Source organism: Thermobia domestica, chromosome 5, assembly GCF_964235325.1.
Source record: "Thermobia domestica chromosome 5, izTheDome1.hap1.1, whole genome shotgun sequence".
Classification (NCBI taxonomy): domain Eukaryota; kingdom Metazoa; phylum Arthropoda; class Insecta; order Zygentoma; family Lepismatidae; genus Thermobia; species Thermobia domestica.
In genome coordinates, this window is record NC_137458.1 from 228,638,620 (window position 1) to 228,664,448 (window position 25,829).

General features: G+C 35.4%; 1 protein-coding gene across 1 annotated transcript in view; it reads right to left on the minus strand.

The window, feature by feature from the left end:
* LOC145686439 (synaptotagmin-15-like) overlaps positions 1-25,829 on the minus strand; it is a 440,558-nt gene that overhangs the window by 402,067 nt on the left and 12,662 nt on the right. The window lies entirely within an intron of this gene.

Consider the following 25,829-nt stretch of genomic DNA (forward strand, 5'->3'; position numbering starts at 1 on the left):
AAAAAAGGTGGGCAACAAATTTACTTCTGAACGTTTTGAAATGTACCTAGTGGTGACATATTGTAAATTAAATAATTAAATATATTCAAACTCTGGTTAATATCTGAACGAACGTTGCAGAAGATCAAGAGCACTTAATGTAAGCATTCTAATATTACAACTTGAATTATTTTAAGTCCTTCCGTTTGTGAGAAAATAAACAAATCCTTTTGTGAGGAAAGAAATTTAAAAGAAAATAAGAATTAATATTAAAAATAAATATTTATATTACATCTTTCAATATGAATATATATATATTTTTTTTTACATATTTCAGACATTTTAATTACATATTCACATACATATTATAGGGGTTGATATTACATAAAAATCCAGGCTTTAATGATTAGTCCTCAATTCTTCCATTCCAGCATCACCCCTTTTTTAGAATTATCATTAACAATTCCCATTTCAATTTTACGAATTCAGTTTTTGAGTATTTATCTTAACGGAAACAGTAATTTTAATTTACCCTATGATTCTTCTTCAAACAAAGTTATCAGACTGTATATACCTGCTTTGGTTCTCCTAACGTCAAAAAATTGTTTGTTTACGAATCAAACTCCTATTTTTTTTTTTTTTTTTTTTAACGTGAAGATTGTCTCCTACCTTTGTTTTCTGGATTTTATATTTCGTTTATGATTTTCTTCGTTTGAGCAGGCAATGGCAATATACGCATTAAACTAGTAAACTCCAACTCGCTGATGTATGACGTAGGAGACGGCTTTTACGATTATAGCCAGGACAGAGACAAGAGATTGACCGAAGAAGGGGAGGGAATCAGATAGATGGAATGAAATAAAACAGATGTTTCCATTGCACGATTAACCATGAATCCACGAGTAGTGTATCTGCAAAACCATTGACTACGCTTTGTTTGCTTGTCACTACTGTCTTCTACCAATGTTAGGCTTTCTGTGTTCTTCTTGCGCTCTCTGTGTGGTTTGCAGAGAATACGAGCAGCAAGCTGTGAAGTAATAGAGCATCTAGTTGGAAATGACTGAAGAGAACCAAACTGAACTTCTTGGCGTAAAAGTCCACGAAGGACTATGGTTGGCCAGACGGCATTAAATTCTGTAATATTTGGTCAATACTTCGGATTCCTTTGCCATTACTTTTTACTTTCTAAGATATGGTTTGGCAACTCTTAACTATGGAAGCCCCCAAATTATCTCACGAAGCTGCTTGAACACGGAATGTCTGTACCCTCACACCAAATGGAACTTACATCTACGCGTACAAATCACTCGACAGTACAGGAGCACTGTATCTGTATACGTTAGTTTCGAAAATAATGCGAACTTAATTTTCATTAAACGAAGAATTGTCTTGTCTTGCCTGGTCTGACTATTCTGACTAAATGAATGTTCTAAAAAATACATAACGTAGTTAGATAGAAGCACCAATTTTCAAGAGCAATTATTTCCAACTGAATGCTCAGTGACGTCATAACTTGCTACTCTTTTTCATAGTAAGTTACATGGAGAGATAAAGAAGCTGGCAGGTATTCTGACGTTTATCAATTATTAGGCCTAAAAAGAGAACATATGAACTTCCTTTACTCCTTTAAATCTAATTTTTCCCCCTTAACTTACACATTTGTGTGCCCAAATAATCATTTGTTCTATACTACCCACAGAAAAACTCTTTATGGAATTGTGTATATAACTAATAGTTCAATAGCTTTCCCGTTTTCTTTGCACTTGATTTGTTGGAGCTATTTCTGTTTCTAGGAAATATTTTAGCTACTCACCCATTTCATGTATTTAATTACAAACTCAGAAATATTTTCTTTACTTCTTTCATTATAGTATTAATTAATCCAATTCATATGTTATCCGTACCAGTTAGTTTACAACTCTACATCTCACTGAGGACATTCTTGAGCATATCCCTTGGAACCACTAATTTTTTTTATCCTCGCTAACTTCGTTTCGTTGTTCAATACTCAGAGCACATTGTCAAATGCTATTTTCATAAGTTCATCAACATAAATCTTTTATTTGACTGAAGCTTGTACTCACCTCGAAGCTTCTCATTCGTAATTTCTGGTGTCACAATTGTTCTTGCAAACTTTCTTCCTATTTGCATTGATTTTGTCTCCATATACACTTCTTTTCGTAGTTGTCTCTCTTTCTCCGTTCCTCTGTCATAATCAATTTCTGCAGCACACTTGCGTTTTTCTCAATATTTCTTATGTAACTCATTCCATGGCTTTTGAATCGTGTTCTCTTCAGGATATCCAATCGTATCACGCATTTGTACATACACAGTCGTAAGTATAATCATTTTACACTTGAGGCGTTGAATGGCAAAGTGACGTAACTCATTTTTTTTTCTCAAAAATGAGATAAAGCCAATTTCGTGAACTTGAAGCTATAACCTGTTGGATGACAAAGTTAAGTATCTCAGAGTTAAAAGTAGGTCAAGAACATCGTAAATTCGAATTGACCATGATCCTGCACGGCAAAGTGGCGTAAGCGACTTACGCCACTTTGCCATCCAACGCTTCACTTCTACCTTAAGCTGTTTCTCTTCTAGTTTTGAGATTGCTACCTTTTCGCTCCTTTAGTATTGCGTTCTGTTCTATCTGATTTCTTAGTTCATCAAATGGAAACTTTCAAGCATTGATATGCATTCTTCTTTTATGCTACTGAACAACATGTTCCGTCTGATTAGCTAGTTCTATCGACAAAGATGGATCACATAATTCCCCTTCTCAGTTCTCTCTGCAACGATATATTTACCTCACTACTGTCTATTATCTTGTCCACTTTCTTCCTACTTACAATTTCTAATATTTTCTTGTGATCTTTTTCTACGTCTCCTGGCTTCCATGAAGTAATTGCGAAGTGTGCATCAATACCAGATTTTTCTTCTTCCGTTAGTCTTGCTATTATACCCTAGCATTTATAGATGCTACTTTCAATACTCTTTCTTTCAGTCGCTTACCTAGAATCACTCACAAAATCACGATCAATTTTTCCTTAACTTGAGTAAAACACAATTTATATGTGGTTTTCTTCGTAATTTCCCATTACCTATGAAATTCACAAATGTCTAGCTAATCAGGCGTACTTTATCTCATCTTTCTTTTGAGATTTTTTAATTTTTCTGGTTGCAACAGGGAACTTTCTTGTGGTTCTGTAGTTAGTTTGCGCGGCTTTGTCACGGAGGATCTAATTTTCGGTGGTGGCTCATGCACATGGAATCCCACTTTAAGCTGTAGGACCATGTCTATGTTGAAAGACACGCTTCATTTCAAATTAACTAACCAACAAATCTTGCCTTAACAATACACGAAGTTTCAAATTCCTATTTTAATTTCTTACGAAGAATAGTATCTCAAAATCTCACTTTTTCAGACATAATTCCATAGAGAACAAAGTTAAATATGTAACAACTAGTCATGCATTCCACGTAATTATTATTTGGAATAAATGACGAGTTATGAGATACATATTCAACCACTTTCCTGTCTACGGAATTATTGTTTCTTCCTTTATGTCTGAAAAAGTGAGATTTTGAGATACGATGTTTTGTCAAATAGTTGACGCTTTGTTCTTGTGATTTTTCTTTCCAGCGTTCTTTATAATTCTGTTATTCTGTAGTCTAACAGTCTCTGAGAAGAAAAGTTCTTCCGGTGATCAGGATTGGGAAATATGAAACTTTATTTTCAGATCACTTTGCCCTGTGAAAGACTATTGTATACATATTTTCTCTTTCTCTTCTCTACAAACTAGAGAAAGATGAGTGGTTTACTGTTTCTTCCACACTATTTCAAATAGACAAAGTCACTCTGATCATACTTGGAACTAACATGAAGTTACTTTAAAATTACTATGATTATCGACAAGTTCTTTTGTTAACTATTGGAAGAAGTATTGCTATTTCCCAGAACTCTTTCCGCCTGTTTCATCCATTTCAACTAATTCCGCAGGTAACCCAGCTAGTAAAAATTTAAGAGAAAGTAGCTATCGATTTGACGGTAGCTTTCATTCTCTTCACTTCCACTATTAAAAAAAGTAAATTCCATCGCGTGTAGCACCGGTGGAAATTTACCATTCGCCAAATACTCGTAAACAAATGGGAATGCAACACTCCAGTATTCAGAAAGCTTTACGACTTGGTTAAGAAGGAAACATTGTACAACATTCTTACTGAAAATGGTATACAAGAAAAGCTATCGAAATACTTGTCTATGATCTTTCACTTCGAGAATGGATTGAAACAAGGAGATGTGTTATTGCAATTATTATTATATTTTGTGATGAAAATCGACTGGAAGCCTTCGAAACGTGGATGTGGAGAAGAATGAAAAGAATTAGTTGGATAGAGCGGAAAACGAATGAGAATGTTAGAAATGGTGGGTGGGAAAAGAACACTTTTAGATATTATTAGAAAGAGGAAGAGAAACTGGTTGGGACATTGCCTAAGAAGAGATTATATCGTGAGGGACGTCCTAGAGGGTATGGTGGCGTGAAAGAGAGGGAGGGGGCAAAGGAGACTACCATTAATGGGTGATATAAAATAGAAAGATCATACGCGAAAACGAAGAAGTAGCGGAGGACCGTGGAGCATGGAAGCTTCTCAGTTGCGGCAACTGATCTGCCAATAAAGGCAGAATACCTATGATGATGATTATATTTTGTTCTAGAATATGCTACAAAGAAGATTAAAGATAGCAACTAGAGTCTAGAGTTGCATTCCATACCTGGTTATAGTTGATGCTGATGTTGTCAATCTGATAGAAGGTACTGTGAGGACAATAAGGAAATATAGAAGTTTTATTAAAGAAAGAAAGGGACATGAGTTTAGATGTAAATGCAGATAAAACCAAATATATATGAAAATCCAACTTGATCGTAATACTGAAAACTATGAACATGTTAAAATATCAAGTAATATTTATGACAAAGTTCATATTTAAAAATAACTATGATCAACATTGGCAGACCAAAACTATAAGTATAAAGAAATTAAATTATGACTAATAGCAAGTGTTCGTGTTACTATTCAGATCAAATTCTTTCCTCTTCGCGAATTCTGTCGAAGAATTTAAGCTTAAAATATATGAAGTGATAATTACACATGATATACTGTATGGATACTAACATGGTGGATAACTTTGATTGAATGGGACCGAATATTTAAAAATAAAAAGACGAGACAAATATTCGGACCTTTGAGGAATGAGAACAGGGAATGGCGGAAACTTCATAACGAGAAACTGCATAATTTACATAATTCATTATGGTTAGGAATATTAGATCTAGAAGACGCAGGTGGACAAATCATGTATCTAGAATGGAATGCTTTAAAAATATTATTAGAAGGATCTGAGTGCAGATGGAAGGTCGATAGTAAGTTGGCTCTCACAGAGGTAAGAATACAAAGTAGAAACTGGAACAAGTTGGCTAAGGACAGATGTCAATTGAGATCTTTTTGTATGCGGCTCGTACTTACGGATTCCATAGGCCATAGAATTCATTAGTTATAGGCACGGTGCTGGAAATGAACGTTGAACTCGACTCAATGGAAACTGAAACCAGTACGTTAAATTGTTTCCGCGATGGCTTTGTGTATCGTGGATACCACATATATGTATAATTACATGAGACGGTATAATTACATGTTCATCATACATATATTCAGTTGTATATACATTTCATATAATATTCCTGTGACACAAAGCTTTCTATTTACTTGAATCAACGAGCTTATAATTATTTTTCTATTATTATTATTTTCTCTTGATTTACAATTTCCTTTAATGATTTTAAGAGTATTTCATGTTGCTTGTTAACACAAAACTATGATCTCCTTATAAAATTTCCCCTGGATAAAAGTTATAGTGAGATTCGGTGCAAGAAATGATAACTTGTGAATAACACAGTGATGTTTAAATGGCAGCACGCGAGTACGAATAAAAGTGAAAGATTTATGATTTCTATTTTTCCTTGAAAAAAAAAAGTAGTATAATTTAAAATGTAATAAAGAAACGTGATTTCATATATAATGTAATGATGTAGAATAGAAGTGAATGAAAGAACGAATGAGTAAGATTTAATGGGGGGGGGGTGTAGTTAGTGATCATAATATACCTGAATTGAGCCTTGTATTTTAACTGTTAACATATTTCTTTAACTTTTTGGTAATCAAACTCTTTCTGCATATTAAGGCCTTTGTCGTGTCAATTTTTAGAAAAATGTTGATTTCATATACGTAAATAGTTGCTTTCTAGATAGTGTTCCTAGTAGTGTTGCCTATGAGACAAGACGAGAAATAATATTTTATCATCTCGTCTGGTACTTTTTCTTTTGTTATAATTTTCATCTCGTCTCGATTCTCCTAAAATAATTACTTTTAGTATCAAATCGCTTCTCGGAAAGCTTTATCTCGTCTCGTCTCATTTTGTAAATTTATATATGAAATTTATAGCTTCGTCTTCTTAATTTCATGTAGAAGTTGTAAGAACTTTTGCACGCCTCGCCTCGCCAAGTCCTTGAAGGATGTGATACCAAAATATTTAAACTGTATTTATTATTGAAGTATATTTTGTAATAACTTGCGTATTTTTAAACGTTGATAAATACTCTTCATTGTGTTCATATAATCACCTTCTCAATTTATATATTTTTACTATGAATAATGTAACACTAAACCAGTGCTTGAAATCTAAGACTCGTGTGAACTAGTATTATCCACAAGACTCAGATCATTTCTCGTGTCAACTCGATTCTTGTGTCGATAACGAGACGAGAATTTTCATTGTTCTCGTCTCGCCTTGTAATGAAGTAATTTCTCGTCTTGGCTTCCGTTTCGAGACGAGACGAGACATTTTCTAGTTTCTAGCTCAGGTCTTAATTAGCATGGAGATGTAATGAAAAGCAGGAAACGCGGAATAGAACAAGGATTTAAAAAAGAATGATTTATGCATGTTCAACGAATCAAAGGGGGAGGACAATGATTCCAACAATATCTCTTATTTTCTGCCCTAAGAGGGTTATAAACTGGCCGTCACTGGTACAACATAATAAAGAGTGTGACTTCCTTATAACCCGTAGTATCAAAGGTGACATGTAGTGATCCTATCATTCATTTGATAATTGAGGAGTATTACCTGTGTTTCCTAGATTACACGTAAAACTGACTAATTTGATGAAACAAGAGATATATATACACACACAATGCTAAAACAAATAATAAGAATAGAATGGAAGGAAAAATAAATGAAATAACAGAAAAATAGAATGTAATTATGTAGAATTAGAGATGCAAGGGCTCGGAAAAAAACCGGCTTTTTTGGAAAAAAACTCTGTTTTTTCTGCTTTGCTTTTTTGCTTGGGAAATTTTGGGCTTTTTTCAAAATTCTGCTTTAAATCGATAAAGCAGACTTTGTTTCGCTTCTCTTTAACACAGAAAGTCATTTAATTAGTGGTTGATGCCGATAATAATATAAAACCTCGAAAGTAAACCATGAATTTCGAAAAGATATTTTAAACAATTTTACTTCAACATTTTTACATTATGAATTCCAAAGGATTAACCAATGTATATAATAAACACATTTTAACCTCCTATATACAAAAGTAAGCAGAGTTGGCAAGAACCATGGTTGTTTCTGAAAATGCCAAAAACCCGTTTTGGGGGGCAGTTTAAACCAGGTTTTTTGATTTAGATATTTTGCTTTATGTATTTATATTACATATTCACAGAAATAAGTTTGTTTCGCCTTGGTGTTATTATTCAACAACGGGGTTATGCTGGAAGAGGTCCCATAAGCTTAAAGAAGTCCGGTCAGTAAATTTCTTAAATTGAGAAACTCCCGCCCTAGCCATCGGGAAAATCCCGTCATTCTTTTAAATGTAAAACAATAACGGGAAAATCCTGTAAAATTTAAAGGTCAACGTATTATAACCAGTACGCTAAAATTGAGTGACACACAATCATAGTCAACGTCTTACGAATAAAATCAGAAAAATAAACACACTGCTGAACAAGACTGCACTTATTTAATATAAAAACACGTTTACACGTGACGTTTCGATCTTCTATCCAAGATCCTCATCAGACGTACACTCACGTCTGATGAGGATCTTGGATAGAAGATCGAAACGTCACGTGTAAACGTGTTTTTATATTAAATAAGTGCAGTCTTGTTCAGCAGTGTGTTTATTTTTCTAAAACTGAGGTATTAAATTACAAATTTAGTATGTAGGTATCATTGAAAGTCCAATCCAAGCTAATGTTGGAAGCTAAGTAGGCAATCGATAAATTTTACCAATTTTAATCAATATATTTAAGCAACCTTCGCTTCTTTATAAAACAACAGGCATGCAGAAATATATAATTTGGTTTCGTTTTGTATGTTTAGGCTTAACATCCTTACGTAATACCGAGGTTATCAAAGAGAAGACTTTCGCTTAAAGTGACATCCGAAAGAGTACTTGGTTTACACATGAAAGAAGGGTTGTGGTTCGACCGAGAATTGAACATGGGACACCTTGATTAAAAGGTGAAAAGGAAATAAGACTAATGCAGATGGTTTGACATGTGAAACGTCACCATGAAGTTCACACGATTCGCATTTTTGTTCTTTTATTTTTTTTAGTTTAAACCAGTTATTTAAAAAAAACAGCTGGTGTAAACGAGCCAACCCTAAGAGTAAAAACTTCTTTCAAAAAATACACAAATAACTAGCAAAATTGTATGTAGTATTTTTACTTCAAAATATTCCATACCCTCTTTTTGAAACAAAATAAAATTAAAATAAAACATAAGAGAAATACTTAGATTTATATGATACAATTAGAGGCTGCACATCTGGAACTTTTGGTTCTGTATATTCTTGAAATTCTACAGTCAAGTTTTTTATAACCACCATCAAGGGCGCCCATCAGGGGGGTTAAGGGGGCACTTGCCCCCCTAGAGGAAAATGTACTTCAGAATATTGAAAATCCAATAGGATTTTTACATTAGTTACAGCAAAATTTGAAACTATTTTTGAAACTCGCTTATACTTGCCCCTCCTTGGAAACCACAACATGGGCGCCCTTGACCACCATCACGGTTTACCCAGTCCTCAAGTTTTCTGAATTTTTAACAAGAGGGATTCAACATATCATTACGGAACAAAAAAAAAAAAGACTACGGAATATATTTAAGTTAAGCTAAATACAACTGCACAACAAACGTGACTGAGTGGTTGGCTTTTGCGCTTCTATCGGGAAGTCCGGGATTCGACCATTCTGACAAAGCCTTCCTTCATTCCATCTGAGAATGTAGAAATAGTGAGTGTACTGGCCGACTAGGAGTGTAGGAGTTGGCCGACTTCCTTTCTTATTGTTTTTAAATCGTTATTATTACTAATTACCAGCAGTGACGGTTTTGCGAAGGTTAGAGGATCGGTCTTTCGGACTGAAGCCTGTTCTCCAAAGTTGTGGAATGTCTAAAACGAACGAAATATCTATTAGTTATGCCTTTACTCATAAACTTTAAGCTCCTGTCAAATAAAAATTACGAATGTTTAGAAAAACTAAACATTAGTAGTAAGAAAACCCCTCCCAAAACACTTTTTTAAATTCGCCACTGATTCTCAGTATAAAATGATCTTCAAGGTTGTATCCGGAAGATTATTGCTACACATATAAACGAAACGAAATATTAGTTATGCCTGTACTCATAAACTTCAAGCTACTCCCAAATAAAATTAGGACTTTTTAGAAAACGAAACAGAGAAACCCCTCCCAAAGTACTTTTCTAAATCCGCTATTGATTATTTGTATAAATTGGTATTCAAGGTTGTATCTGGAAAATTATTGCTAAATCATTGCACAACTACAGTATAACAAATGTGGAAATACGGTTTGACGGACATATTGAAAAACTATGCTTTGACGGATATATAGAAAAACGTAAGTTTAACTTTCGTGCTAGAAGCTGGAGTACTAAGCTCTTAGAAATGAAACACGGATGACAAACTAAAATGATCTAGAGAAGGAAAAAAAAAAATGTCGATAACTCAAAAGTTAAAATAAAGTTAAATAACCTGTAAAATTGCCCTCAAATACTACATTCTTCATGTTAGCTTTAATTCGTAAAATATGTGCTCCATCCATCTTGATGGTGAATTACAGAGCTAAATATGGCATTCAGGTCGTGGAAATCTTATCTAACTATAGAATATACTATAAGAAAGCTATTTGGATAGAAAAATCATGAAAATGAAAAAAGCCAAAATTTCCAAAATTCTCGGTTTTTTTCCAAAAAAGCCGGCTTTTTATGTGAAAAAAACTATCGATTCAAAAAAGCCGGCTTTTTTGCATCTCTATGTAGAATAGAATGAAGCAAATGAATGGATGAATGATTATGTTTTAATAGGGGACGTCAGCAGCTAGGCTATTCGCGTCCGTCATGATAGTGCCAATGGCTGACACATACTATAGATTAACTATTCATAACTAGCTGAATCTGCACTCTCGATGCTGCGCATCATTCACATATGAGCATGAATCTCATTGTCATTCCGCACAACATCTGTACATGCTCCTTTACAGACACAAGTGAAAGATGTTTTCATAAAAATCAGCAATGGGTACCATAAAGGGAAGATTTTTTCGATTATTTCTTCAATATCTCGCATCGTTTGCAAGATCAAGCCTACTCCCGGTTGGGGTTTCTAATTCATGTATGATAAGTATTTTCTTTCTTCTTGCATACACTATGTAATAAGCAAATACATTACATACACAATTAATTATAATAACCGTGATATATGGTGTTCATTGGGCAAAACACTCCAAATTATAAAGATTCATCTTAACCTGGAGAAATAGTTATCCTTCATTTATGATTATCATTTGGCCATGAAACAAACACCTGAGAGATATACAACCCTGTATACAATTATGTTGTGGTGGAACGTATAACTTACTACGTTTTACTTTTCTAAAATTTCAACACTTCCAGTGTACCCCTAAAAATGTAATAAAGAAATAACGGCTACGTTTTTTAAATATTCAATTAGAACTGGACTATCTACACAAAATTTGGAATCGACCAGCGAAAACGACACGTTTCTAGCACATGTGGTTTTCAAGATCTCATTGTCGAAAATATTGGAGACAACCATAGTAGAATGTAATGTTATGAAGAAAAGTTATAGAGTGAAACCTTTTAATAATGAACACCGATGAGATGTGATAATTTTCTGCAAATGAGAAGTATCTGTAAAACAGAGGTTAGACAAATGTAGATCACTCACAGCGCATGAAGTAATTGTATTAAGTATACGGTAAATAGAATAGTTATCAATGTAAATATAAATCACTCTCAAAATATCGTACTCAGTGTTCAAATCAGTGGCAAGATGATTGGGTAATCCTCCTCTGTAAAGAAACAAAAGTTTTTCTGGGAGATTTATTTATATATACATGCACTTGAAAATACAATTAGGAATTGGGAAATATATTTCTGGTGCTTCGGGATCTACGACCTTTTCAGTGTCACGTATGAGGGATGGCGTCCCTCGGTGACCACACTATCGGGGGAAGTGGGAAAGAAAGAAGTGTCCTAGGACCTACATGTTAAGTACCATTCCGATTTTTGCCTGGTGTAAATGAGAAAAAATCAGAAAAAACACCCTCAGAATGGGTAAACTGAAAGACTTTTACACTTTTCCGACCGAGTGTCTCTCAATCGTTCTGTTAACTAGATTGATTTCATACGCAGATGAAACTATTGGAGGTTAGTTTCTATTGTGGATTAGCCATCCGCCAGATACTTGAATAGATGTGAATAGATGGCTGGCTTGAAAGCTGTTACATCTTTCCAACCGAGTGTCATCAGTGGAAATCGAATACAGAATTGCTTCTACGGACCTAGCTAGCCGATCGAAGTTTGCTTGCAACTCATAAATTAATTGGAAACAATTTAAAGATTTGTCTTCAAATTGTAACAATTATTTTCTGCGCTAAATACATGTGAGCTGAGAATAGTTCGGTTTGCTGTGAGCAGGCTACTATAAAATTGACGCTAAAAAAAAAAAAAAAAAAAAACCCTGCCCATGTCCCTAAAAGGGATGGTCCTCTCCTATAATAATACATATATTTTTGTCAGAACAAAAAAAATCCATAGTGTGATATTGAGGAGTGTATGTTAAGAAAGTTTTACTGAATATTAGTAATTAGTTTCTCGCTTGCGGATAAATCATCTTTCATTAATCTTAACAAATCTTTGCGTATTATAAATAAACAATATAAATAGACAATATAAATAGACAATATTATAAATAAACAATAGTTACGTTTAAACTAAAGTTAACTTCAACACGTCTTGCGAAAATTTGACGAAGTTCAAACTCAAACTTGAATGGCTCAAAACTTGGGAACCAAAAGTCTATACAGAATAAATGTCAGATGGTTACTAAGCAAGTCACGATCTACCCCGTGCAAAGTTTTTTAAAAGGTTGGGTCAGTTCGGTACGTTGTTTAGAATCAGGCACTTAGCGAGAGAGGGGACAGAGCCTGCAATACCTGTTCTAAATTACTTCTTGCTCCCTCTAAAACAGAACATTGCAAATAATTTTTAAATTGAAGCAAAACTTTATATGAAGTTCTTGTCACTTTATTTAAAAATTATATCTATTTAGCGCAATTTACTTTTTCGTGTCTAAAATTATATACGAGGGTAAGTCAACTGAAAACCATAAAAGTAGAAATAAAAATCCGCATATGGCGCCAGTGAGCTGTAAGTTGGCATGCCCTTTTACGATAGTATGCCGGATTTCTCCTAGGTGGAAGCAGCCGGAAGATGCACAGACACCGGCGCAACAACAGTTCCACAATGGCAGCCCCACTAGCCACATGCACCAGCGAGGAGCAGCGTTCTGTGATTCGGTTTTTGCGAAGTGAAAGTGTGAAACCGATTGACATTTTTAGGCGAATGAAGGTTCAGTATGGAGATGCGTGTTTGTCACAGCCACAAATCTATGAATGGTGCCGGAAATTTGCAAATGGTGTTACGTCTGTGGCCGATGCTCCACGCCCCGGCCAGGCTCGGCGCGTAGTGACTCCAGAGACCATTGCAGCCGTTGAAGCCATCGTTTTGGAAAACCGCCGTGTGACAATAGACGAAATTGCAGCATGTGTACACATGAGTCATGGATGAAGAGGTACGCAACGCGGTGCACGAGTGGTTGCGCCGTCGCCCAAAAGACTTTTTTTCTGCAGGTATTCAGACTCTTCCGAAGCGCTGGCGGACTTGCATTCAACGAGGAGGGGACTATGTTGAAAAGTGATTTACTTCTGTACCCTGTGTGACCAATAAATAATATTTAAAAAAAATAATTATGGTTTTCATTTGACTTCCCCTCGTATATATATGTGTTATTGCATTGTGATGAGCATGAAAGACGTGGGACCAAATGCACTTTGCAAAAATAATTGCATCGAGGCAATACACAATGTTAATTGGAAACAAATTAATTGTAGAGGCACGTAGTTAGGGAGTGACCAGGAAACCTTTTAGCCACACTTTGTGGCCACTTTCAGCCACCCTGAAACTTCCAGTTGTTTGTTCAGATAAATATATGTTCGAGAAGTAAAACGTCAAGCATGTAAGGTGAAAAGGAGCTACAGCTTTCTTAGAGATTCCACAAATAAATGAATTCACAAAATGATATGCATCATGCGCAGTGTTTGAGAAAACTAAAAAAAAAAGAAAAAAAGAAAAGAAAACGAATTAATTCGTAAACTTAAAAAAAATGATGCTGAAGGAGAATCACGCCACCTATTAAGATGAAACTGATATTGAAGTACGTATATCCTCATTAACATTTTAAAACACATTTTTCTAACCAGAACAAAATGAATTATTTAATAACTATACGATTTTTGTTACAGTTTCAAGGACCTAACGTCCTCTTCATCAGACATTGAGAAAAGACAGATGACAGCAAATCTTATATCTTCCTCAGCCGTTAGTTCTGAGCTGTTAGTTCTGAGAGTTACACAGCCAGAACTAACGGCTGAGGAAGATATAAGATTTGCTGTCATCTGTCTTTTCTCAATGTCTGATGAAGAGGACGTTAGGTCCTTGAAACTGTAACAAAAATCGTATAGTTATTAAATAATTCATTTTGTTCTGGTCAGAAAAATGTGTTTTAAAATGTTATTGTGATTATCCAGAACTATGGAGTATATTTATTAAGTATATCCTCATTATGTTCTCCATTGTTAAACTCCCTATTTCAAGTGTGTTCTCCTAAAATAGGTGTAATATACTTCGGCCCCACCCCTGCCGCCATTTTACGGAGGAAACCTTCCCAATGTTTTGGAGAAAGAACACTGTAACACATCCAACTATTGAAGGATCTCAGCCACAGGAACTTGTTCTTCCTCTTTAGACAGAGGTATAGGGAAACATACATCGAAAGCAAGCACCAGCATGGACACACTTCAAATAGAAGGGCTCTAGGAAGATGACAGTACTTATACTGTTAATGAGAAATAACCCAAAATTATGACTAACTGTAATAGTTTATTTTCTATTTAACTAAAATATTTTCCAAAGATAAAATATTTATCAACTGATAGATGACATTCAGGTTAAAAATGTAACATACTTAAAGATAAATTATGATGTGTAGTTTTAGAGAGAATCCACAAAACCAATCTTTATAGCGCTAAAATTGTGTTGTTCGTTGTCTTAATTGAGGAATTTGATGTAATAAGGGCGTAAATGAGGTTACAGCCTTTTTGCATCAAACGTATAAGTGGCCTTTACCATGCTTGTTTAGCCTCCTGTCAAAATTTCAAGTCAATATCGGAATAAGATGCTGCATATTACATTGTTTTATGTCAGAAAAAAACAACAACAAAAAAAAAACCTACTTAAATTTTCAACATCGTTTTTCTCCAAATGCATATTTCAGACTTACGCCCTTATTCCATCAAACTCCTCAATTGATAGTTATAGTGGAACAGATTGTTTATAGCTACGTTTATGTACTGTATATTTTAAAAAAACGTCGTTTAATAGTAGATCGTGTTTTTTCCTAACAGTGACACAAATACTCCTAGTAGTGACACGAACATTCTCAACAGTTACAAACATAATCTCAGAGGTAGTGTCTCAGAAAGAAAGCTTCTTTAACGGAACAACCAGTTACACAGTTTTATGTAAAAGTAAGAAATTAGATGCCTTTAAATGCATTTTTCTTCAATTATTCAATTTTCTGAGTTATGCTGTAGATGAGGATTAGGATTTAGATTTCTGGGCTTTCGGCATCTACAGCCATTTAGACCATCACATTTTGAGGGATGACGTCCCTTGGCGAGCACACTATCCGGGGAAAGGGAAGGAAGAAAGGATTGGGGAAGGAAGGAAGCAGCCTCGGACCTATGTGTTAGGTTCCACTTCGGCATTTGACTGGTGGGAATGAGGAAAACCCAGGAAAACCTCATTCATGGTGGCTGGCCTGAAAAAGCGTTTTACAATTTTCGACCCAGTACTCCCAGCGGGAATCGAACCCGGGACCGCTACGCGGGGCCACAGTTATGCTGTAGAAATATAAATTCAGATTCCGATTCAGGAGATCAGTTATGATGAAGTGGGCTTCTCAGAGGCAGTGTTGAATTCAGACTTTTGTACAAAGGGCGGCAATAAAAATTTAAGTGATACATTAAAAAAAAAAACTTCCGGATTTGGTCCGGCAAGGCCATTCTACCTCAAATTTTTCCAAAGAATTTCCTTAGTCCCAGCATGCAAAGTTTCCCGGAGCTTCCTATCTATTTACTGTTCAATTCTAGAAAAAACACAAATATAAAGAATTCCTACGTTAAGTAATGTAAATATTACGGGACAAAATCGAAAAAGAGTCTAACTTTAAAACAACACGTTACAAAGAAATAGAACTAAACAGAAAAAGCATCTTACTTGTTTGTACAAGACGTATTCTCCATTGTTTTTTTAGCTGCGTATTTGTCGATAATTCTAGAAATAAAATCTGAAGATGGATGATCAGGGCCTTCGATGGAAATACGCATACATTGATGTAATGTCTCTTCTCCCATTCGATTTCTTAATTTAATTAACACCCTGTTCATCGAACTGAAACTTCTTGCAACCGTGGCGGTTGGATCGAGGCACACAAATTATTTCAAGCAGTGATTTCAAGTTTTCCTATCCAACCGACGCATTAAATAAGTTTGTTGTAATGTTCTTGTAAGCTCGTGAGTTGCTATTGTCTGGTCAGTTCGAATAACCAGTATATTGCCATTTTTCACTAACTAACGTTTAAAGCGTTTGTGCCCGTCTATATCTAATTTTCAAGATTTTATTTAACTTCGACTTTATATGAGAACGTGGTTTGTTAATTAGAACAATTAGGTTGCGCAAAACAAGAAACTAATTTTCTTTCAAAAAAATGCTTTTAACACACTTTTATTTCCAAAAGAAATTGAACAAAAAACAAATATTTCAGTGCATGTGTATAAATATTCTAGAGGAGCGCAGTCCTCTCTTGAACATGCCTGAATTCAACACTGCTCAGAAGCAAGTATATTTTCTGGGAAATGACCAAATGGAGTTTGACTCCTAAGTAATTATTGCGTTTAAAGGCAAAAGAAAGTCTTGTATTCATGAAACCATCACACAGTAAGTACTATATATTTTACAGAACTGGATATATATGGTTTCATGGTTTCATGAATATATATTGAGTCTTCTAGAAACGGCGCCACGGACAACAGAGCGCTAGGGTTTAGGTCAAAGCGAAAATTCTATATAATGGTATACTCTCCGGGACCTCCTTCAGTCGCTATGGGGAGCGAAAATTTCACTATGTGGTAACGTCGCAGATTAATTTAGAACCATTAGTATTGCTCTTCGAATCCACCAAGCAGTTATGATGATTGTTAGACTAATAAGTGGTGCTAGCGTCAACATCAATCGACTTTAACTTCATCAATTATTTGTTGAAGCTGTGTTTCATGAAGGCGTTACGAATGAAGGCGAAATCGTTCAGAAACAAAAATGATTCCTCATTTTATTCCGGAGGTTTTATTTTTCTGGATCAAAAGATCTAATACATTTCAATCAACATTTTTTGGAGGCCTTATATAGTGTACTACATATAGTGTAGTCAAACTATCACTTAACTCATTATTATGTGCTTATTCTTAGAAAATACGAAAACTCGATTTAGGGTCCGTTTAAAAATTTTGTGGCCCCTGATCTAAAAGCTAATTATTGGACAAGATTGCAATCTTTTGATGCATTTTTTTGATCATTCCTGAAATTCTTGTTTCTTTCTTCGAACTAGATCGGATAATACGGAGGCCGGATAGTCACGAGATAGATAGCTGAGAGCCTAATCTATATAAGTTGCAACGCCAAAGTGAAATGTTAAAAAAACATACCAGGCCCGAACTTCATCTATGTTCAACATTTGATTGAGATCGGTCGGTCGAATATATATAAATGCAAGTCACTGTTTGTGACTTCATATCTCTTGAACCACCCGAAAGATCTCAATCATATGTTCCACATAGATGAGGTTTGGGCCTGGCATGTTTTTTACCATTGCACTTTGACAGTGCAACTTAGAGGAGGAGGGTGAGATTTCAAGTAAATGATCGAAAGTGATAGATATTTGTGTCGAATTCATAGTTTTCGGGGTCGAATGACATGAACAGTGACACTTCCGATGCCTTTTAAATACAAATTCAGCCCTTTATATCCGAAAGGAAACGTATTCTTCCCGTGCGACGAACGGGTATTCTGCTAGTTATTGTGTAAGAAAAATATGAACAGTTAACTAACAGATTGTATTTATTATTGTATGATTTCTTCTAGCAGTGGTGCATATAGTAGTATACTTGCAAATAAGTAGTTCTGTGATGTTCCTTGATGTGTATCATTGCAGTCTCAGTTTTAATTTCTGTCTCGTATATATAAAAAATAACATGGTTGGCTACGAGTCTATCCTCTCAAAAGTCAAATGGATGATATAAAAGAAACAGAGAAATGAAGGGAAAAAGAAAGAAGATGAGAAACGAAAATAAATAAAAATGAAGATTAAATCAAAACCAAAGAAAAAAAAGAAATAAAATGTATGAAAATGAATATCAGAAAGGAAAGAGAAGAGTAATTGGCAACAAAATTAAGGAAAAATTGAGTGGTAATATTTGAAATTGAAGAGTCTTTCATTCGTCATGATACGATTGTTAATCAAGGTCTAATAAAACTAAATTTGTGTGGGAAGTCACGAATTTGAGATCACATAAGTAGTAGGTAAACGAAAACCATGCGCATTATATTTTTTTTCCTAGAGTTACTTTTGTTTCCTGCCTAACAAGCATGCACCAATTATTGATTTTATCTCTCCACTCATTCCCATCTCCTCGAATTCTTTAGTCGACACAGAATAAACATTGAAACTGTAGTATATGGTTTAATTTTCATTCCGCCACTTACTGTGTATATCTATGCTGATTTAATTTACTTTCCGCTTTCTACGAGGTTCTAATGGATTCACTAGTTCTAATGGATTCAATTTGGAAAAATTAAGGAACGCTTAAGTACATTGACATATATTTTTTTATCCTTGCAAATAGTACTCTTCGAACATGTTAGTCTCAGATTTATATATTTTCATATTTATTGATAAATGATTTCCATATTTCTGGACAATACGATTCTAAATTTTAGTAGCGTAGCTATGATTATTTTAAGTGTAGGATAGGGATAGGGATAGGGATAGGGTCATTAGTGTTTACAGCTTACGAAAAAGAGAAAACTAATTGGCGCTATGTTCTTGTATACACTGTAAAAGAATTACAACCTAGTTTTGAAATTAACATAACACTTCGGAGTCACATGGTAAGCGATTTTTTTTGTAGTGCTCAACTCGAAAGTCTGTACTTTAGTGATCATGCTTAGTTACCATTGAATTAAAAATAAATTTGAATATTTCATAGCAACAAGCGTTTACCGACCGGTACTAAGTTTTTCATTATTTTAGTAGCAGTATAGCCACCACTAAGCAGAGGAGTCACTATGGCCGGGGAAATTATAGAGCCACTATCCTTAGAACTGTGCCACTGGTAAATTCAGTGAGTCTTATAGTCAACCAATCCTGAGTCTAATGACCACGGAGAAGGATAAGTTTATTGTGCGTTAATGTTTACAGTTTAAGCACCATTATAATGTAACGAATATTGTAATATTTAAAGAAGCACCATTTTGGGGTTGGGCGTCCACCTGGAAAGCAATTCTGTTCACAAGATTTGATCTTTTGTACAAAAAGAAAAAATGTGAAATATGGAATTTCCTTACTTTTAGTAGATTTCTTCCATCAATCAAAATTAATAAGCGTTAATTATCATGTAAATTTGAAATTCATTTCTATGAAAGATTACGCTTACATTACACTACAACAAAATAATTGTGCTTTATCTAATGTTAAAAACGATCAATGTTTGGTCACAGTTGAGGTGTTCTCAGTAGTAAAGGTCAAACGCTTAACAAAGACTTATTTCCTGAAAATGTACTCTCAACGTTCAATATAATCCACAATTTATTTTAGAATCTATATTATATATTATGAACGAATTCCACAAGCTAATCCGAGAACTAGCTACCACATATTTGTTTCATATTACTACTCAAACCTCAAATGTCATTTCTGAAGTTCACATTGCACGTAGCTTTTGTTGATTTCGCCCTTACTACCCGGAACGCCTTAGTATTTTCTAACTTGAAAAATACATCTTCTTTACTTTTTGTCCTTCACTGATCTTTCGCCGAAAAGTGGGTACTAACTATGATACGAATATCGCAAGAATACATCTAAGATATATCGTACGAATCCAGTCGAACTCATCCCATTTACATCAAAATTGGCACGGTAGTAGACTTTGAAAACGTATTACGCGTATTATTCTGTAGAGGCTTTTGGTTCCAGATCCATAAGCCATCAAATTTAAGTCACAATAAAAACAATAATCAAATCTGGATCAACTTAGCAGATTGGTAATGTCGGTAGACTTTGGCGTGCTATAGAAACTTGTGAAGTAGTGTGGTGTGAAGGAGTTACTAGCTTTTGATTCCTGAGTTATGTTGAATCAAATTTGGAATGCAAATTTTAAAAAATAATCAACCGAATTGTTCAGATCTCGATCAACTTGACATGAAATAATCCCGACTTCCTATAGAAACTTCTGAATCTTTCAGTGTGCAGGCTTTTGGTTCTCGATTTACAGGCCATTGAATTTGGGTTTGAACTAGTGAAATTTTCGGAAAACAAATTAATAAAAATTTGCTTAAAAATCAATAGACGATGACTTTTCTTCGCAACTGGAGAACTTAAAGTAGTACATAGGATTTTATAATGATGCACATGAACAACACAAACTAGTATGTCGTACATTATAGATGGATGCAAGAGAATTTGTTTTCTTCTGCTTTTAATTTGGAAATTTCACCAACGTAGCTTTCAATGATTTCACTATCTAATAAGAATGATTACGAGCTCGTGTTAAGTCTCAACATAAACGCATATTTCGTCTCATGAAAAGGTGCTTATATAGAGAGAGTGGTAAGTAACTCCACCGACAAACTATGAGAGGCGATTCCTTATACGAAATGAAATAAAAAAGTTCTAATAAACATGGGCCGAAAAATGCCATCTTTCAGAGTTATGATCCATTGAAAATTCGAAAAACCATTTTTCAAAACTCGCTAACTGAGAAACTATAGGACCTATCGCAAGCGGTTTAAGGAATTACACATGAACTAGTATGTTCTCTATCTAAATATCCATGTGTTACCACCTTCCGTAATCGGTGAAAGGAACTGTGAAAAGGAAGTTGAAGTATAGGGATACTTCTTTAAGTACTAATGGTGCGTTCGTTTCGCTGGTACCGGTGAATTCTGAAACATGGATATTTAAATAGAGAACATACTAGTTCCTGTGTAATTCCTTAAACCGCTTGTGATAGGTCCTATAGTTTCTCAGCTAGGGAATTTTGAAAAATGATTTTTAGAATTTTCAATGGATCATAACTCTGAAAGGAGCCATTTTTTGGCCCATGTGTATTAGAACTTCTTTCTTTCATTTCGTATAAGGAATCGCCTCCCAAAGTTTGTCCATGGAGTTACCTACCACCCTGTATTTTTACGAAATTTGCACCTAAGTATTTTCTTATTAACCCCAGGGGTAAATTCACTGGTTATTCTTGTTTTAGCACTAAGCAATAGTCATGATTTAGAATACTCAAGAAGAAAATTAACGCCATGTTTTTGTTAAGATCATTTCTTAACATGTGTATCTTTCCCGTTGCTTCTAATTTTAATTTAAAGTAATAGGTGCAATTCTACAGGGGCAAAGAAAATTTACTGTAAAGTTGTAAAAAAAACAGTAAATTTTAAAATTTAATCTGAGGATATATATATCGACTTACAAAATGAAGGGTAAATGATTTTACATTGATGTTTGACAATTTAATTACAAATTTTCTTTCAGTGTCGACACGTACAACTTTTTGTGTAGATTTGCCAGTTCTCACTGAAAATTTCAAGAAACGTTCTGTTATATTCCTATTCAACGTTTTAGGCAAACTCTATTGCATGCTAGCAGCTTCAAAGGCCAGTAGAATCTCAATGGAAGGTACTCGTATATGGATTTATACTAAAATTGTTTCCATTTTACATCGTATAAAGGTGACACAGAAAGTTCTGTTGCTTTTTGTGGAGGGCTGTGTTCAATTGGTCCTCAAACCATGAGTTTTATGCGAATGGAGATAAGGCGAAAGTCAGTTGTTGGAATGGCTATATTCCACATACTACCTGGTTGTGGCAGTTCAATTACACCGTGAACTTGCGTAGGGATAGAGGGAACATGGGACCTCCACAGAGCGTCATAAGGGCATGTATGATGTACGAGTTCAAACTTGAGTCAAACGCCACTGCAGCGGGGCGGAAGATATGCCAGGCCTTTGGTGAGGGTATCGTGACTACACGGGCAGTGAAGCGTGGTTAAACAAGTTTAAGAACGGTGACGAAGCACTCAAAGACGCACCACGTGCGGGAAGATCAACACATGTAAAAAATGAAGATTTTTAGGCAGCAATTGAGGCGAACAGTTGCCAGACATGTGAGGAACTAGGACTATAAACCAGTGTGGGTGGAGAAACCATTCTGCAGCTCCTTTATCAAGTTGGCAAGCACTACAAGTCGGGTCGTTGGGTCCCACATGATTTGACTTCGGGCCAGAAGTCAACGTGAGCAGACACCTGTATTTCTTTGCTGTCTCGTCTGAGAAAGGAGCCATTTCTGTACAGAGCGTTGACATGTGATGAGAAGTGGGTCCTGCATGAAACTCAACGGCACCATCATCACTAGTTAGAATTTTATGAACCGGTTCCAAAACAACCGAAACCAGCACTGCACCAGAAGAAGGTCGTCCCGTGTGCTTGGTGGACTGTTCGTGGCATCGTGTATCGGGAACTGCTACCAGCTGGTCTGATCACCAACGCAATTGTATATTGTCAGCAGTTGAATCGTGTTCAAGAAAAACTCAAAACTCTGGAGCCAGCACTTCTGAATAGCAATTGGGAGTCCTCCTGTCAGGTCAACGCTAAGCTCCACATGGGTAGGATGACCCGCACACCATTCTACGCCTTGGATGCGAAACACTATTGCATCCGCCATACTCCAGGACATTGCACCGTCCGATTATCACCTGTTCCACTGCTTGGAAAATTACCTTAGAAGATGCCAGTTTAAATCCCTCGTAGAGGTGAAAATGCACTTGACACCTTATTTGCTTCACGGCCCACCAACTTCTACCGCGGTGGAATCCATCGCCTTCCAGAACGTTGGCAGAAGGTCGTGGATGCTGATAGGGACTATTTTTGATCTTTCAGGTACGTCTTAGATGATATGTCGATGTTCGAAGGTGCTGGGTGAAAAAGCGACATAACTTTGTTGGTTTCCTTATGTATCACTTCTATAAGTTTGCCACAAACTTATTTCAATATCAATATATTAAACTGATACGTTTATATGTTTGTCTATAGCAATTCACTTCCTGGTGTGTCTCCCTTCCTTTACTCGTGTGCGTAAAAGGGCCAACTACAGATATAGTGAGGAAGAAAGAAGGAGAATATGATCATATTAGAATAATGCGCTGTCTATACATTACAGATTCAACGAGTGTAAAGTATTAAAAAATAACATCTATAAATAATAATCAGAAGTATTTCCTTTTTATTCTCTTTGAATATTTAACGAGAATACCTTAGACTGGAAGCAGTATATTGAATACAACACGCTGCGTTGCCATGAAAATATCTTTACGGGAACAAAGCATCTGTCCATATTATCAAAGTATCGTTTATTAAGAAATGTGAGTTAATGAAAAATTCACTGTATATCATATTTTAAATATAGCTATGTACTTATGACGAAATTCCAATATTATAGGGGGCCACATTGGCTCAGTGATAGATCGTTCACCTCTGGTGCGTGGGGTCCATGTTCAATCCCAGCTCGCGCCAAGCGTGCTTCGTTATGGACAAACACCCTGTGCGTGGATTTTCTCGGGTTCTCCCGTTTTCCCCCACTTTCTTCATTCCACCATTTTTATTCATTTCTCACCATTACCATCTCTTTTAACCTTGTCAGCATAATCGCTGGATGTAAAACTCAAAGATTTCATTTTTTGAACATACCTACACTGAACGAATTGCTATGGGAGTTGTCGTCATCCCGCGAGTTTGGACATTGAGGTTTTGTGCTACGCAAGATTTCTTTGTACGAGGTTCTAGTTAGATGATATTTTACCTTGGAAGATTTTGGGAGGCGAAATTTTAACCTACGAGGTTTTGGCCAGATAAACTTTTATCCCGCGAGGTTTAGCTAGGCGAGATTGTGTTCTGTGAGATTCTGGCTGCGAGGTTTCGGTCGCAAGGTTTTGTATCCAAACTCTTTTCCTCATTGCTATATGCTAACATCTTCTGAGACTTCTAACAATTTATAATAGGCTTTTGGTGAAAAAAGAAGTGTGTTAACATGATCATACTACGAATCTGAATCACTGATTCATGCCAAAACACACAAACAAATATAGATTTATTACTCATTAGCAATCAAATACTGTAAATGCCTAGCGGTTATAAGCTCATGCGTGCATTAGTGAAATTAGATTTACTTATGATCCATCATGAGATTACAACCGCTTGGTTCAGGCCATTACATATTCATATTTCGCATATTTTATTTATATACATGTCTCTATCTTGTTTCTGGGATTAATCTATATCAACTGTGCTGCTGGAATTATAAAGATTGCTGGGTTGAAACAACGCAGTTATCTCATTTTACATATGACTTTTGTTTTCAAATGATCGTTTTATGCAATCTGTTTTGCTTGCGAAACATGTCAACTAAGCAGCAATGGAGATAGAGAAAATAATAGTTGAATAATATATCGTCAGAAAAACGAACACTAACAACTACTTGCAATATTGTCAATAAACATGAACAATGCTGAGGCAGAGAAGGCGCGGTAGATTATTTTTTTGGATCTCGCGTGAAATTGTCCGTACACAACTGTCTATAGCCTCAGTGCTGTAAAGGACAATAACAATTTTTTTGATTTAGTATGAATATACCCTTTCCAATACAAGAAAGCAATTTGGCAATAATGATTTTTAAGAATTCAAATGAATATGCTTTTTCCGGTACGAGTGGTCCCGCGTGGCGTAATCGCTAACACTCTCGCCTTCGGTGCGAGCGGTCCCGGGTTTGTTTCCCGGTGGGGACACTCGGTAGAAAAAGTGTAACAGCTTTTTCAGGCCAAGTACCTCGAGTGAGGTTTTTCCTGGGTCTCTTTCATACACACCAGGCAAAGCCGGGATTGTTCCTAACATAGTAGTTCCAAGCGGCTTCCTTCCCTTCCCAGTCCTTTCTTCCTCCCCTTTCATCGGATAGTGTGCTCGCCGATGTACGTCTATGCCGACTTGCTAAATGGTCATAGATGCGGACAGTCCAGAAATCTTCTTCCTAATTGCTAATACTCTTTCCGGTACGAGAAATTAGTTCGGTTAAGTTTCAATCTTGAGAAATCTTACAGGTGAATTTCTTTTAGGAAAAATAATTTAAGGAATACGCTTAATTTCTTGAATTTACAATTATGTAGATGATTTAACTAAGTTTTGATTTCTTGCTGAGTTTGATGATATCATTTGAGTTTATGTCTCATGATATTCTAGTTTATTTTCCATTGCTTTTACAGCCCTGCGAAAACAATTTCCACACATTGTTTTACCTTGTGCCTTCATACCTTATACATAATCTATTATATAAAAGCTAATGTAAGTTTCTATCTGTTCATATCACACAGTAAATACTCACCCAACTAAAATGGTATGATTATCAAACTTGACTCTCCTAAGGATGATATGATAATATGATAAGGATAATATAAACTTTTGGGGATTAACGCCTCAGACGATTTTTTTTATCTAGTACAGTACAACAGATTCAAAGATGACCGCGACTCTGTTGAATGAAGATGATCCCTGTTCCGGTCGGACTTCCACTTCAAACATCAATGAAAATTGCGAAAGTTCGCAATTTAGTGCGTTGTGACAATAGATTTACAGTTAGAGAAATGGTTGATTAACTTAATTTAAATTTCTACGTGATTTAGTCAATTTTAACTGAAGATTTGAACATACGTCGAGTGTCGCAGAAATTCACTCTCAAATTGTTGTAATACC